Source organism: Aotus nancymaae, unplaced genomic scaffold, assembly GCF_030222135.1.
Source record: "Aotus nancymaae isolate 86718 unplaced genomic scaffold, 86718_ANA_hifiasm-v0.15.2.pri h1tg000022l_1, whole genome shotgun sequence".
In the NCBI taxonomy this organism is placed as follows: Eukaryota; Metazoa; Chordata; class Mammalia; order Primates; family Aotidae; genus Aotus; species Aotus nancymaae.
Window position 1 is genome coordinate 5,025,250 of NW_026988435.1, and position 17,720 is coordinate 5,042,969.

Consider the following 17,720-nt stretch of genomic DNA (forward strand, 5'->3'; position numbering starts at 1 on the left):
TAATCCTCAATACAACACTTTTATGAGATGTGGCCTTAGGGAGGTGATTAAGTCATGAGGGATCTACTTTCATTAATGGGTTTAGCACTCTTGTAAAAGTGGCTGGAAATTGAAGCGAGGATTCTCTTGTCCTTCTGTCCCCTTTCTCATGTGAGAACATAGTGTTTCCCCACTCCTGAGGATGCAACAATAAAGTGCCATCTTAGAAGCAGAGAGCAGCTCTCACCAAACACTAATCGTTCTGGCACCTTGATCGTGGACTTCTCAGCCTCCAAGAGCTCAGAGAATATGTTCATATTATTTGTAAATAGCCCAGTCTCAGATATTTTGTTATAGCAGCACAAATGGACTAAGATACACAGGAAAGAACTTAGTCATAAAAAAGAAAGATGTAAAATGAGAAATACGGAGCAGTTTTTTTTTTTGACACGGAGTTTCGCTCTTGATACCCAGGCTGGAGCGCAATGGCGCGATCTCGGCTCACCGCAATCTCCGCCTCCTGGGTTCAGGCAATTCTCCTGCCTCAGCCTCCTGAGTAGCTGGGATTACAGGCACGCGCCACCGTGCCCAGCTAATTTTTTGTATTAGTAGAGACGGGGTTTCACCATGTTGACCAGGATGGTCTCGATCTCTTGACCTCGTGATCCACCCGCCTCGGCCTCCCAAAGTGCTGGGATTACAGGCTTGAGCCACCGCGCCCGGCCAGTTTTTAATAAAATATAATGAGGAGAAAATTATGACAGACTTCTGAAACGTGAACAATTTATTATGGAAATCAGTAATGCTAAGGAGGAGTGAAATAAAAACAGAAAATTCTGCACTTAGACATTTTGGAGGCTTGGATATAATTTTTGTTACATATTATTCAAAGGGTGAGCTCTGAAAGCTAGAGAACTGGGACTCATGTGCATTGTGTGAAAATTATAGGGTAATTTTCTTTGACTTCAGGCTACCCCAAAAGCAAATTGCTTGAAACATAATATTGGATTTTATTAATTACCTTATTATAGTAATCTAATTTCTGAAAGATAGGATGTTATATTATTTCAAATCATGGTCTTCATTTATTTTCTGCTTACCAGATGACAAGACATTTTGTCCCTAAATCATGACCAATAACTACATAAACTCTGTTTTTCCCGGATTGTACTGATTGTGTTTTCTTTTTTTACAATTTTTCCCTGATTGTTTCTATGCTTTAAAAAGTGACAGAAATCAAATAAGCAGACATAATCTAATCCTGGTCCACATTTTTTCTATTTATCTGAATAAATTTATGGGACAAAAGTGTAATTTTGTTACATGGATATATTGTGTGGTGGTGAAGCCAGGGCTTTTAGTGTATATCCATCACCTGAATAACACACAATGTACCCATTAAGTAACCTTTCATCATCTCCCTAGCCTACATTTAATATATTTAAAACAAAGTTGATATGAGAAATGCATTACAATATTTGTGATGCCTATTTAAAGGTTGCCAAACTCAGTGAGGTGACCAGAGACAAGAACATACACTTCATCAAAGTCAAGAACCTTACTAATTCTTCCATTTAGTGGTAGCCAGATTATAGAGAATGTGTTCATGCCATCAAAAGTTAGATAATATTGAATTATGTTTAATGGCAAATTTATATAAAAACCCAGGTCAAGAATTATTCGGGAGCTAACAGCATTCTATTGAGTTAGCTTTCTTCAGAAAATGCATTCATATTATAAGATGAAAGCTTCAAATATAGAGAAATTGAGTAAACACACTTGCAGGTTGTCAAACCAAAACAAAAACACGATAATAGTTATGTCATTAGGAAAACTTCATCCATGAATTTTGCTGCCTAAAGAATAAACCATTTGTATCCTCCACTTCTTTTTATAAAATCAGTGAGCTCCCTACCTTCAGAATTAAAAATTGCAACACGCTGTTTATTTGATTCCTAATTTCTACATCCTGAACATATTATCTGTTCTAATGTTAGTCATTACCCCTGTTTCTTGAATGAACTTTAAAGCTCTTGTGTTAATTTCAATTAGACTCAGTGTTCTCCTGTCTGACCTGCTGTGTTGATTATTTTCACGTCCCTTTCAGGTGGCTTCTTAGTTTTCAACATCTATAACATTTTTTTCTCCAACTTCTTTATTTTTTTCTTGGCATCATAATATACTTGGATATAGAATGAAGTATATGTGTAATTTGTTAATAAATAGAGATCTTGGTTTTGTCCTACTTCATTTTGTAAAATATACTTACTGATTTACAGACAGGAAACAGGTAAGTACAATCATTTTTGTTTATCTCTTATAACTTAAAGTATATTCATCCTTATATATTATGAATATGATTGCTATATCTGACCCCACTTTTAATATTTGATGCTGACAAACTTTTTTTTAAGACAGGATCTCACTCTGTCCCCAGGCTGTAGTGCAGTGGCGTAGTCTTGGCTTACCGTTACCAAATCCTGGGCTCAGGCCATCCTCCCATCTCAGTCACCCAAGTAGCTGGCACTACAGGCATGAGCCACCATGCGTGGATAATTTTATATTTTTTGTAGAGATGATGTTTCACCATGTTGCCCAAACTGGACTGTAACTCCTGAGGTCAAGCAGTCCACCGTCTCTGCCTACCAAAGTGCTAGGATTACAGATGTGCCCAGGCGCTGGCAGCTTTCATGCCCACCTCTTCATTCCCCCTCTACCTCACATCTGGGCAAGCACATAAGAATGTCTGTGGGATCCCTTTGGTGCTGGTACACTAGTTGTACTCTCTAGCCACTGAAACACCTCACACAAGCCAGCCTGTACCTACATGTGGCTGTCCTCCTCTCCCTAGGTTTCTCTTGTGTGAGTACTAAACATTGCTATTTTTTTTTTTTTTTTTTTTTTTTTTTGGTGTGCAGTGTTATCAGACTAAACTTTCAGCTTGTTAATTGGGAAGGAATCTAGCTCATCGCCATAGGTGACCACAAAATAAATATGTAAATATCTGTGTGATATTCCTATGCTTATCTTTCAATGATGTACTAATACAAAGGGAGAAATCACTAGAATATGAAAAAAATGGAGTAGTCCCTTTAGCAAGATCACACAAGAAGTACTATGAATCTAGATCAAACAAATCCCTCATTTTTCAGTTTTTCTATTATTTTAGCACATTAGACAGAAACTTGAAAGGGTGCTAACATAGATATGTTTGGTAGAACCTTTAAAGTGAACTAAAGGGAACTGTAGAGAGACATAATTCTAATACATGAAGCAAGCCCACTTTCAAATTTATAATTGTAACTACATGGAGGGACTACTCATTGTAGCAACTACTGTTTGTGTTCGGAAAGACAATGCATAGCTAAGTTCAAATTAATCTAAAACCATATCACCAAAAAAGTACAAATAACTTATTGTTACCATCAAAATTACTAAGGCTTTCCACGTTATTCAGGAAGATAAATTAATTTGTCATATACCTAAAGGTCTACAAATTTTGAAATGTTAGACATGCAAACCAATATATATACATACACATACATATATATGTAGCTCTCATTTTATATACTTTCATATGAGACATTCATTAAACCAGGATCAATAGATCAATATGCTCTCACTTTACTATAATTAGACATATAAATCTGTATAGTCAACATAAATCTTTAAAAAAATGACTTCATTGTGGAAAAAATACAATATGATAGCTATGCTCCTAATAAATTTTAAGTGTATAAAATAATGTTAACTATCAAGGCAATGTTGTTCAGAAGACCTCTATAACTTATTTATATTGTATAATTGTTATTTTATACCATTAATAAAAATTTTCCATTTCCCCATCTCAGCCTATCAACCACCATTCCACGCCTTGATTCTGTAAGTTTAACTACTTTTGTTATCTTGTATAAGTGGAATCATGCAGTATCTGTACTTTGGTGACTAACCTATTCCACCTCACATGATGTCCACCAGGTTCTTCATGTTGTCACATTTGCAGAATTTATTTTTTCAGGCTGCAAAATATTTCTTATATATGTCACCATTCATCCATCAAAGGATATTTAGGTTGCTTTCACATATAGCAAATAGTGCTGCAATAAATATGGGAATGATAATATCTCTTGAAGATTCTGATTTCAATTTTTTTGGATTAGCACCCATAAGAAGTGGAATTGTTGAATTATATAGTAGTTACATTTTTAATTTTTTGAGAAGCCTCCATGCTATTTTAAGTAGTGGCCAAACTGTTTTGCATTTTCACCAGCAGTATACAAGGTTTCCAATTTCTTCAAATCCTCACTAACACTGGTCCTTTGTTGTTTTGATTAAAGCTGTCTTAATAGATGTGAGGTCATAGTAATGCCGAAACCAATGTCATAAAGTTTTTATGCTATGTTTTCTTCTATAAGCTTTACAGTTTCATATTTCATGTTTGTCTTGATTTTGAATGGACTTTTTTTGTAATGTAATACAAGGTTTAACATTTTTCTTTTGCATATGGATTTCCAGTTATCCCAACACCATTTGTTCAAGTGACTGTCCTATATGCATTGTGTACTCTTGGCAACTTTGTTGAAATTGAATTGTCTGTATATGTGTGGATTTATTTCTGGTATCTTTATTCTGTTCCACTGACCTGTGTGTCTCTCTTTATGCCAGTACCATATTGTTTTAATTGCTGTAGTTTTGTATTGCTTGAAATCAGGTAATGTGACCCTCCAGCTTTGCTGTTCTTTCTTAAGACTTATTTGGCTATTTAGGGTCCTTTGTGGTTTCATATGAACTTTGGATTTTTTTAACATAAATAATTGCTATTGTGATTTGGATAAGAATGGCACTAAATGCATAAATTGCTTCTGTTAGCATGGGCAATTTTACAACATAAAAAATTCCAATTCCTGAATGTCTTTCCATATCTTTGGATTGTCTTTTCATCCGTTTCCTTGTTTTTAATTTGTAAGTTGCTCATTTACTTAAGTTTATTCCTATTTATACTTTTTTATGCTATTGTTTCCTTTTCAGATAGTTTGTTGTCAGTATATATAAATACAACTGATATCTAAATATTGAATCTATATCTTGCAAATTCTCTTAATTCATTTATTATTTCTAAAAGTTTTTAAATGGGGTCTTGAGTTATTTCTATATACAAGATCATGTCATGTGTAAAGTGACAATTTCACAATCCTTTTTGATTTGCTAGCTTTTATTTCATGTTCTTGCTTAATTACTCTGGATAAGACTTTCAGTACTATGTTGAATAGAAGTGGTGACAGTGGGCATTCTTGACTTGTTTGTGATCTCAGAGAAAAGCCTTTCAATTTTTTATTATTGAATAAAATGTTAGCTGTAGATTGTCAATTTGGTTTTCATTATGTTGAGGTAATTTTCTCCCAGTCCTAGTTTTGTTGAAATATTTTATCATAAAAAGGTGTTAAATGTTATCAAATACTTTTTTGTACCTATTGACATTATTGTATACTTTTTATCTTTCAGTCTGTTAATGTGGTGTATCACATTAGTTAATTTTGGTATGTTGAAACATTTTTGCATCCTAGGCATATATCTTACTTGGTGATGGAGTATAATCCTTTCAAGATGCTGTTGAATTCCATTTTCTAGTATTTTGTCAAGAACTTTTATATGTATAATTATCAGGGATATTGACGCACTGTTTTATTTTCTAGTAGTGTCTTTGTCAGGCTTTGGTGTCAGGGTAATGCAGGTCTCATAAATTTAGTTTGAAAGTGTTCCCTCCTCTTGAATTTTTGGAACAGTTGGAGATTGTTCAAAAACAATCCTCAAACAGTAAGGGTTGAAAATCTTTAAATGTTAGGTAGAATTTGCCAGTGATGCCATTTGGTCCTGGGCTTTTTAAAAATAAGAGTTTGTTTATTACCTATTTAATCTTCATACTATTTACAGGTCTTTCAGGCTTTCTATATGTTGATAATTTAGTTTTGGTATGTTGTATGTTTTAAAAGTCTATTTCTTTTAGATTATCTAGTTTTTTGTGTGTATAATTGTTCCTAAGTGTATCTTACGATCATTTCTTTAGATTTTGTGACATCATTTATAATGTCTGAATTTTCCTCTCTTATTTCTGACTTGAGTCTTTTACTCCAGTTAGTCTAGAAAAAGGGAAAGGCAGGCCGGGCGCGGTGGCTCAAGCCTGTAATCCCAGCACTTTGGGAGGCCGAGGCGGGTGGATCACGAGGTCAAGAGATCGAGACCATCCTGGTCAACATGGTGAAACCCCGTCTCTACTAATACAAAAAATTAGCTGGGCACAGTGGCGCGTGCCTGTAATCCCAGCTACTCAGGAGGCTGAGGCAGGAGAATTGCCTGAACCCAGGAGGCGGAGGTTGCGGTGAGCCGAGATCGCGCCATTGCACTCCAGCCTGGGTATCAAGAGCGAAACTCCGTCTCAAAAAAAAAAAAAAAAAAAAAAAAAAAAGAAAGAAAAAGGGAAAGGCTACCCTATTCAATAAAGGGTGCTGTGATAATTGGTTAGTCACATGCAGAAGAGTAAAACTAGACTCTTACCTTTCAACATATACAAAAATTAACTCAAGATGGATAAAAGACTTAAATGTAAAACCTTAAATTATAAATATTCAAGAAGAAAACCTAGAAAAAAACATTCTTGACATCAGCATTAGCAAATAATTTTTGGTTAAGTCCCTAAAAGCAATTGCAACAAAAATAAAAATTGACAAGTGGGACCTAATTAAACCGATGAGATTCTGCACAGCAAAACAAACTATCAATCTACAGAATGGGAGAAAATATTCACAAACTATGCATCCAACAGAGATTCAGAATCTATAAGAAACATAAGCAATGTAGCAAGCATTCTATACTTTTTGATAGAGTGAGTCTAATCCATTTACACTTAAAATAATTATTGATAGGTAATTACTATTTTTGTTAATTTGTTTCTCTTTTTTTATTTTTTGTTCCTTCTTTTTTCTTTCTGTTTTCGTGTGTGTGTGTGTGTGTGTTTGTATTGGTATATTTTCTTTTCTCTTTTTCCATTGTGTATCTTCTATAGGTATTTTATTTGTAGTTACTGTGGGGCTTACACAAAGTATCTTATATTTTAAACAGTTCATTTTAATCTGATAACAAACTTGTATACAAAAATTTTACAAGTTTAATTATCTTATTCATATACTTTATGTTAGTGATGACAAAATTACATTCATTTATATTATATACCATTAGTTTTTCTTTTTAATTATAGCTATTTTTAATACTTTTGTCTTCCGAATTTTGCACTGGCTCTAAAAGTGATTTACATGCCACATTAGTTATGTAGTATTCCGTATTTATCTTTATACTTAATTTTACCCATGAGTTTTATCTTTTCTTATGCTTCATGTTGCTCGTTAGCATCATTTTTTTCAACTTAAAGAACTCCCTTTGACCATACCAATGTCCTGAATGGTATTGGCTATTTTTTCTTCTGGGGTTTTTACAGTTTTGGTTTTTAAATTTAAGTCTTTAATCCACCTTTAGTTAATTTTTGCATGAGGCATAAGGAAGGTGTCCAGTTTCAGTTTTCTGCATATGGCTAGCCAGTTTATGACTAAAACACCAAAAGCAATTTCAAGAAATGCCAAAATTGACCAATGGGATGTAATTTAGCTAAAGAGCTTCTGCATGCACAGCAAAAGAAATTAGCATCAGAGTGAAAAGGCAACCTGCAGAATGGGTGAAAATTTTTGCAATCTACCTCTCTAACAAAGGTCTAATATCCAGAATCTACAAAAAACTTAAACAAATTTAAAAGAAAAAAAAAACTCCATCAAAAAGTGGGCAAAGGATATGAGCAGACACTTCTCAAAAGAAGACATATATGTGGCCAGGAAACATATGAAAAAAAGCTCATCATCACTGGTCATTAAAGAAACGCAAGTCAAAACCGCAATGAGATACCATCTTCCGCCAGTCCGAAAGGTGATTATTAAAAATGAAGAAACAACAGATGCTGGTAAGGCTGTGGAGAAATAGGAATCCTTTTACACTGTTGGTGGGAGTGTAAATTGGTTCAACCATTGTGGAAGACAGTGTGGTGATTCCTCAAGGACCTAGAACCAAAAATACCATTTGACCCAGCAATCCCATTACTAGGTACATACCCAAAGGATTATAAATCATTCTACAATGAAAACACTTGCAAACGTATGTTTATTGCAGCACTATTCCCAATAGCAAAGACTTGGAACCAACCCAAATGCCCATTAATGACAGACTGGATAAAGAAAATGTGGCACATATAAACCATGGAATACTATGTAGCCATAAAAAAAATGAGATTACGTCCTTTGCAGGGAAATGGATGAAGGTGGAAGCCATCATTCTCAGTAAACTAACAAAGCAATAGAAAACCAAACACCTCATGTTCTCACTCAGAAGTGGGAGTTGAACAATGAGAACACATGGGGAGAACAACACACAGTGGGGCCTGTTGAGGAGTAGGGGAGAAGGGGAGGGAAAGTATTAGGAAAAATGCCTAATGCATATGGGGCTTAAAACCTAGATGACGGGTTGATAGGTGCAGCAAACCACAGTGGCACACATACACCTATGTAACAAATGTGCACATTCTGCACATGTACCCTGGAACTTCAAGTAACATTAAAAAGAAAAAAAGAGCTATCTTTAGTACTTCTTATAAGCCAGGTCTAGTGACCAATTCCCTCAGCTTTAGTTTGCTTGGCAAAGTCTTTATCTCTCCTTCACTTATGAATTACAATTTTGCCAGGTATAGTATTCTGGTTTGGCTGTTTTTGGTCTTTTAGTTCTCTGAATGCAGTAGTTTCCCGTTATTCACTGGGGATAGGTATCACAACATCCTGTGGATAACTGAAACTGAAGATAGTACCAAACCCTATAAATATCATATTTTCTTTCTATACACACACTCTTATGATAAAATTTAATGTATATATTATGCACAGTAATTAATAAGAATAAAATAGAAAAATTGAAATGTTATACTGTGATAAAAGTTATGTGATTGTGGTCTTCCTGTGTCTATCAATAGACTGTAATATTTTCAAATGGAGGTTGACCGTGTGTAAGTCAAACAGTGAAAAACAAGATCATGGATAAAGGAGAACCTCTGCATATCATCCCAATCCTGTCTGCCCTCTGAGGTTGCTGATGAACATTCTGCTGGTAGTCTTATGAGGGGAAGGGTATCCCTTGTATGGGACAAGTCACATTTTTCTGCTAATTCCAGAATTTTTTCTTTGCCTTAAATTTTTAACAATTTGATTTCAATGTGGCTAGTGTATATTTCTTTGAGTTTATTTTATTCGGGTTTCTTTAGGCTTCCTAAATTGCCTGAATGTCTATTTTCTTCCCCAAATTTGTTGAGTTTTCAGTTATTTTTTTTTGAATAATCTTTCTGGTAACTTCTCTTTTTTCCCTCTAGCACTACCATTTTATGTGTGCGTGTGTATATATATATATATATATATATTTAATGGCGTCCCATTAAGTCTTTAATCTTTCTTCACTCTTTCTACAGTAATCTATTTTCAGCTTCACCGGTCCTTTCTACTGCTTGACCTAGTCTGCTGTTGAAACCCTCTAGGGATTTCTTTTCAATTCAGATATTGTATTCTTCACCTCCATGATTTCCGTTTTATACTTTTAATATTTTCTCTTTGTAAAAATTTTCACTTTGTTCATACGTTTTTCTCCTGTCCTCAGTAAACATCTTATGAGAGTTATTTTGAATTTTCTCTCAGGTAAATTATACACCTCCCTTTGTTAAAGTTAGTTTCTGGATATTTGTTTTGTTCCCTTATTTAAAACATATTTTCCTGTTTCTTCTTTATCCTTGACTCTCTGTGCAGTTGTCTGCACGTCAGACAAGAAGTCACCTCTACCAGTCTTCACAGACTGGCCTCATGCAGGATAAGGTCTTCACCAATCAGCCTGTTCAGGGATTTTCAGGCTTCTCCAACCTTTGTACTACTCAAACCGACTTTCTTTGTTCTTGTTGGCCCCCATGGATCTACAGTATGCTGGGTCCTGTCAGTGCTCCAAGACGAGAACTCAGAACACTTCTTCAGTCAGCCCCCAGAAAAGTTGTGCTATCTGATACCCTGTACAACTCTTTCCCTCCTGGAGCGAAGCTGGAATCTCATTTGTTTTGGTGTTTACCTGTTTGCTCTGTGCTAAGCTTGCAGGGGTGGGAGGATGGCAACTAGTTGCTAGCTAGATCAAACCATCATCTTTGTTGTCACTGGCTCCCAGATAACTAGAATATGCCAAGTGCTGTAGCACTGTGAGACTGGCAAGGCAGAAACTAGTCCTTTGGGCAGCTCCTGAAATTAATCTAACTATTTGTTGTGTTATCAAAACTCCAGCTAATTTTCCAAAACCTTTAATGGTTTTTACTCTGTTCTAAGGCTTCATACTAACTAACAAACAAAACTTTAACCTTTTTCTAAGTATTGAATATGCCTAATTTAGGGAACCATTTCTTTGAGTCCCTTATTTTACCTTTTATATCAGATAAAAAAGGTGCAGAACCAAGATATCAAAGTACCCTTGATTTAGACCCATATCTGCTATCACAAGTTTTATTATTTATGGGCCACAGATTGTTTTCTTTTCATAAAGGATGTCAGGCTAGATTATGTACATAGGCTATGCTATATTTAAAAGTCTGTGCTTAGGCCCAGTGCAATGGTAATCCCAATGCTGTGAGAGGCTAAGGAAGGAAGATGGCTTGAGGCTAGGAATTTGAGACCAGGCTGAACAATATAGCCACACCTTGACACTTCAAAAAAATAAAAATTAAAAAAAAATTGCTGTGTGTGGTGACACACACTTGAAGTCCTAGCTACTTCGGAGGCTGAGGCAGGAGGATCACTTGAGCCTGAGTTTGAGGTTGCAGTTAGCTATAATTGTGCCACTGCAAAAAAAAAAAAACAGTCCACTGTTAGATTCTTCAATAATTTCTCCTTCACTCAGGCATGTCAGATTTTAATCTTCCTTTAATAAACAAAGAAAATAAATCTGTATTAAATTTATTTTCTTCAGGGTTTCTCTATTAGCTTAAATCATAGAAGTTTGTGAAAAATCAGGATAAATTCTAGTTTCTAGAAATCATAAATAAAGGGAAGAAAATGCTGTTATAATTTTAAAAGATGATTAGGCTATAATAAAATTTTATATGTAGCTGAAGAAAATAAAATATTTTCAACATGTTTATATTTAGCTGGACAGCAAATTTGATATTATTATATAAGCAAAGGCAAAATAAAATATTCATCCATTAAATGATTTTCTTTCCATTATGTAAAATCAATCTAAATCAAAGTAGAAGAATCAAAATTAGGAAATCAACTTTTTATTAGTGTGTTACCAACTAATGATGAATTAATCTCCTGCTCTTGTACTTGACATTTTATTATATTTATTCAAAAACCAAAGGACAACGTATTTACTGATGCATCTTAGGCACTCCTGTTGATGCATCTCTCTAGCTTAATTTCTCCAGCTTAATATACACAGGTATTTGTATTAAAATATTTTAAGGATTACCTCTATACACTCTTATAAATAAGAACACACTAGGTAATACACTATACAACCATTGATTAGTTCATTTAATAAGTATTTTAATAAGTCCTACCATGTAGTAGTTATTCTTGTAAACAAATCAAATATTCCTGCTTTCCTGGAGCTTACATTCAAGTGGGCAGAGATAAACTAAACACTATAATTAAGAAACATACATACATACACACACTATGTTAAATAATAAACAATAAGGAAAATATATAGCAGCAAAGGATTAAATAACATGTTGAGAAAGAAATTGCATTTTTAGGTAGGGTGGTGGACAGAGAAGCCCTCATAGAGAATGTGATATTTCAGTTAAGGACCAAAAGGTGAGGTGATGTATCCAGCCATGGGTTTTGTCATGTGCCTGAGATGAGCAGTCGGAAACAAACAAACAAAACACACACACTCACAAAAACTAAACAAATAAAACAAAAGCCACACACACAGCAAGTTCAAAGACTCAGGCACTCTTGTGGGTATAATTGAAAACGGAAGGTAGAGATCAGTCACTGAGTTTAGAGAGGGAAAGGGCATCTGATCATAGAGACTCTGAGGACTTGTGCTTGAAAAATTTAGGAAACGATTGGTAGGCTCTGAGAAAGCAGTGAGGATGATCTGATATATTTGAAATGTGTTGCCCTGGCTGCATTGTTGAGGTTAGGTATTACCTGTCCGACCGACGACTTAATCATGGCTCTGCAGCCCAAGTAACATACATTTCACTGTGGGGTTTTCATGTCAAAGACGTTTTCAGAGACAGAGTCAAGTTTCACTTAAGTTTAATTATATGAGACAAACAACGAATATGAAAAAGACAGAATGTGACTGCTATCATCTTCACAAAATAAATGAAAGCAGTCATTCCAATATGAAATTCAGTTTAACAGAAATATATGACCACCTAACACATCGTATTTTTACCTAAAGCTTATCATAACCTATAAATAGAGACTGAAAATAATTGAATTCTAATTCACTTTCCAGGGAGCTTTTCTACCATTAAGCTCTTTGTTGGCATTAAAACATTCAATACAAAGATAAAAATTCAATCCGTTTCTAAAGAAAAACATCAGAGGCCATAAAAATTCATAAACATGTTTAAAAGACTTCTCTATCTTACCATCTGGGAAATTATAAAGGTTATTTTACACAAATTCTATTGCAGGTGGTAGAGTTGAAAATTCTTGGCATTCTGATAGTTGTAAGAGCAATAAATGATGTATTTACAGGGCTTAGAAAATATGCAGACATATAAGCATGCTGTTTATTTATAGTCATGTCTATAAATTGCTTTAGTTTAAATTGTATGAAAACAGATGTCAGAGATAAGCATCTACCTAAAGAACCAACTGCACTACATGTGACAATAATATATTCTTCTTTATTAAACTTAAGGGTTCTGAAATAATAGTATATACAGTTGCTATGAATTCCTATGGTCCTTTTAATATTAAGCTGTTAATATTCATTGACTGATACATTTTTTCACTTTTCTTATTGATTCTCTTTTTTGCTTGTGCTAAGCCATCTGTTGTAAACCTAGATTTATTTGTAAAAATACCTTCCGCTTGGTTAGAGTCAATCAGAATTTAGGCTGTAATGGCATTTCACACCTTTTTTTGATCCCTGTGGAGAAGGAAGTCTCAAGTTGACCTTCACGTACCTATTTAAGGAAAGCTATTATTGAACTGCTGTACTTGATAAGGAGATCTAATTCCACAGGAATAGTAAAACTGAAGAGGGTAATCATATTTGAAAAAGGGTAGGCTTATTCACTCAACAGAAAATAGAGAAGAGCAAAGCAATATTAGGGACGATGCTCTCATTTAGTCCAAGGTGAAAGGGGCTTAAAAAGGAACACTGGTTCAAAATCCTCCAAGAACACACTTTAAAATATTAATTCATATCTATAAACAAAGACAAAGCTTTGCAATTTCTACACTACATTCTTTGTGCTAAGCAACTTGTCATTATTGAGCTAGTGACTTGTTTACACTATTTAATGATTTCTATTTGAATACACAGGCATCTATTGTTCATTTACAGTATTTAAACTATAAATATAAAATATACATCAATTGGGGTTAGGCTGAGTTAAAATGACAAATGGCAAAGTTGATTTAAGAAACAAAAAGGAAATTAAGTAACTGTATTTCATTCCATAAGCATGGCTTAAGTATATGCCTTTGATTTCCAGAGTGCTAAGACCAGAAGAAAAGAAAGTCTAGGTAAAGCAAAGCAAACTAGGGAAGCTTCATAAGTGTAAAACAACCTAAACGAAAACCCAAAACCTAGGTAGTTCAATGTTGGGTGTTCCAGTCATCTCAAGAAATTGTTTTCTTCATAGGCATGGCCAAAAATCATTCAATGAATATAAGATTTTTTCTTTTGCTTTTCTCTCTAGTTACTTCTATTCATTTAATGAATGCCTGGTAGGTAACAATGTTCTGGTGGATTCTGTGAATTAAAAAAAAGTAATTTATATTTCTTTATTTTCAGGAAATATCTGAGGAAACAATTACAAAATAGTAAAATCCAAGTACTCTTATATCCTCATGGAGATAAGTACAATATATTATACGAGCAAAAAGGGAAATCGGTTAACAACAGATTTTTATTTAGTTTTGATGAAGTTTTTCAATGAACTCTTTGATGGCAACTTTCTTAGAGAAATATTACTGAATTGAACCTAAACTTAGATTGTGGTATCACAATAAGTGGATGAAAATTGAGGTAATCAAGACATTGAATGAAAGTCAAGACAACAGCTCTTGAAGGAATTGATGAGTTAATTGGTAGAAATCTTAAAATATTAAAGGGGTCAAGATTCTTTACCGCAATTCTAAGACAAGTAGTATGACGTATCACTTTTCTACAAATTTTCATTCAATTCAAAAATTAAATAGAAAGTCTTTATTGTTGTTACTAATATATATTTATTAAGTACACAGATAAACTAATTTCAGAAGAGTTTTTATTGAAATACAATTTGTATTTAGTTATCACAAGTAGATTACAACATAGTGAATTATGTTATTGATTATTACAAGTTCTGAATATTCCTAGATTTCTTTTGTCTTATAGTAAATCTGCAGTCACTTTAATACTCAGAACAATAATAATATACAGGCCTATAAAAACGTTAGTGGGCAAGCTCTTAGTCATCACTTTATCCCACATTCAAAGTATCCACTAATAAGACATATTCAAAACATAGAAATAAAGGAGAAAAGGGTTTGCATGCCATTTCAGTGTCATATTAGAACACTGCCTAGTAAAATCTCCTTAGGGTTAATGAACTAGAGGAATCCATTTTTTTTTGACTTCCTATTTATTATTGTTTAGAAAGCAAACTCTATTGTATTAGTGGTTAATTTCTGGAGAATTGATAATGTGAAAATGATTCTTCATCTGGTAGAGAAGGTATCTCTGAAGGTTATGGTTTAATTACCTTCTAGGAGACTAGCCAGTTTTGCATTTCATTGACTATTGTCTCATTCTAGTATTCTTTGTTCTTTGTTTATATCCTCATTAAATCAGTTGTTTTGTTTTTTGCCCTGTTGATTCCAATATTAACAAATTAAGTTAAATTCAGCCATATATAACTAACTATATAAGGGTCAGTATTTTTAATATTTTGACAATTAAGTCTTGCCATACCTCAAGGAGATCCAAGGGGGCACTCCACATGTGATATTACCTTGAGATGGGTCATATGGTCACAGCTTATTGCTATTGTAGTTTAAACACCATTTTTATTAGTTTCCTATTGCTATATAAAATTAATCACAATCTTGGCAGCTTAAGACAATTCAGATTTTTTATCTCATAGATTCCATGAGTCTGTGGTCTGGCATTTCAAGACTGGACTCTGTGCTCAGGGTCTTACAGAGTTGAAATTGTGGTGTCATCTAGGGCTATGTTTTCATTTGAAGCTCAGGATTCTCCTCCAAGCTCACAGACTTGGTTTATAAAATTCTATTTCCTACAACTGGGACTGATATTCCCATTTTATTGCTGGATATCAACCAGGGGCTGTTTCTGCCTCTTAGTGATACCCACCATTTCTGCCTCATGGCCCTCTCCATAATGCAGTATTTGTGCCTTCAAAGCCAGCAGATAACTGCTCTGTTATTTCTAATCTTTGACTTTTCTATCTCTGATCTGCTAACCAAGATTTAAGGGTCCATATGATTAGTTCAAACCCACCCTAATTATCCCCTTTTTGATTATTCTAAAGTCAACTGATTAATAAACTTATTCACATCCACAAAAAATTCATTTAAATATAAACAGAGTTTCATAGTAGTGATGTCTCACAATCCTGTTCACATTCAGGGAGCAATTTTGCAAGGGCCAGAGTTGTTAGGAATCATTCTACCTACATGAGTTCTCCTTCTGTCTTAATGAATTCTGTCTTCTAAATCCTGGAAGTATCCCTTTGCAATTAAAAGTAAGTTGAACCTCTCAATCACTTTCTCTAAACATGCTAACATATACCTGTAGATTAGGGTGGAGACTGTTGAGACTCTTTCCATATAGCACTTGGCCATCATGGAAAGTAGAAAAACACAGGATTTGGAGTGGTGCCAGGGAAGTGGTAAATAATAGTTCTAACCAAAAGAGCACACTTCCCTCCAGTAAAACTCTTGCAGAAATTCACACACTGATTTAAATGAAGTGGATTTCCAGATATTTCAAGCTGTGAGTGACAACTTTGCTTGTCAACTCAATAATGGAAACTAAGCAATGGGAAATCACATAAGCTTCCCTTTAGAAAATAACTGCTCTCTCTGGATATTGACTTCAACATAGCTTCCATTAGCGAGGAATGCAGCTGTGAAAGACAGCATCTTTGCAGATTTAAAATGTTAGCAGAGCAAAGTGGGTAGAGTACAAGTTCTGGACTCAGGAAATACGTGTGTGTCTATGTTTGTGTGTCTGTGTGTGCAATTTGTGACAGAAGAAACACCCGTGAAACTGTCACTGCAATAAAGAAAATAAATAAATCATCATACCCTACTTTCCCATACCCCTTCATATTCCTTCCCTGCTGTTCCCTCAATTACCCTCTCCATCATGTTCTGACAATAACTGATTTGATTTATGGGATTATATAGTATGTATTTCTTCACTTAACATAATTATTTTGAGACTCATGTTGTAGCATGTGTCAATAATTCATGGCAAAAGCCCCCAGAGAGTTAGCTGGTCTCTTCCATGTGAGGACACTGCAAGAAGGTGCCAGAGAGTGAGAGCCTTACCAGACACTAAATCTGCTGACACCTGAGAGTGGAGCCTTACCAGACACTAAATCTGCTGACATCTGAATCTTGAACTTCCCAGATTCCAGAACTGTGAGAAATAAATTTCTGTTGTTTATAAGTCTCCAGTTTATGGTATTTTGTTATAATAGTCCAAATTTGCAAAGGCATTGATTAATATTTGATTGCATAGATAAACTGCACTATATTTATTTTGATGAACATTTATTTGTATTCAGATTTTAGGTATTGCAAATAAAACTCTAATGCACCTTCACATATAAGCCTCTATAGACACTTTCTTTTATTTCTCCTGAGGAAATACCTAAGATTGGAATAACTAGAACATATTTCACATATATATTGAACTTTTTCAAAAGCTGCCAGCCTTTGCCCAAAGTGATTATACCATTTTACATCCTCACTAGTGGTATATGAAGATTCTACATCTTTGCCAACACTTAGTGTGATTTGTCTCTTTAATTTAATGACTCTATAAGTGTGTAGTAGCATCTCTTTGTGGCATCATACTATGTTTCCCTAAGAAGTGACAATATTGAACACTTTTGTGTGTTTATTTTCCTTGGGCATATTTTATTTGATCAATTGTCTCTTTCAAATCTTTGCCTTATTTTTAAATTAAACTTTAAAACTTATTGTTATATTCTGAATACATGTCCTTTTGTGGGACATACAATTTGTAAATATTTTCACCCAATGAATAGTTTGTTGTTTCATATTTGTGTGTTTTATAGAGCAAACTATTTACATTTTGGCAAAATACTTTTCTTTTTGTGCATTACCAAGGAAATCATTGCCTAGCTGGGGTCACATTTTTCTCATGTTTTATTTTAGAAATTTTATAGTTTTTTTATT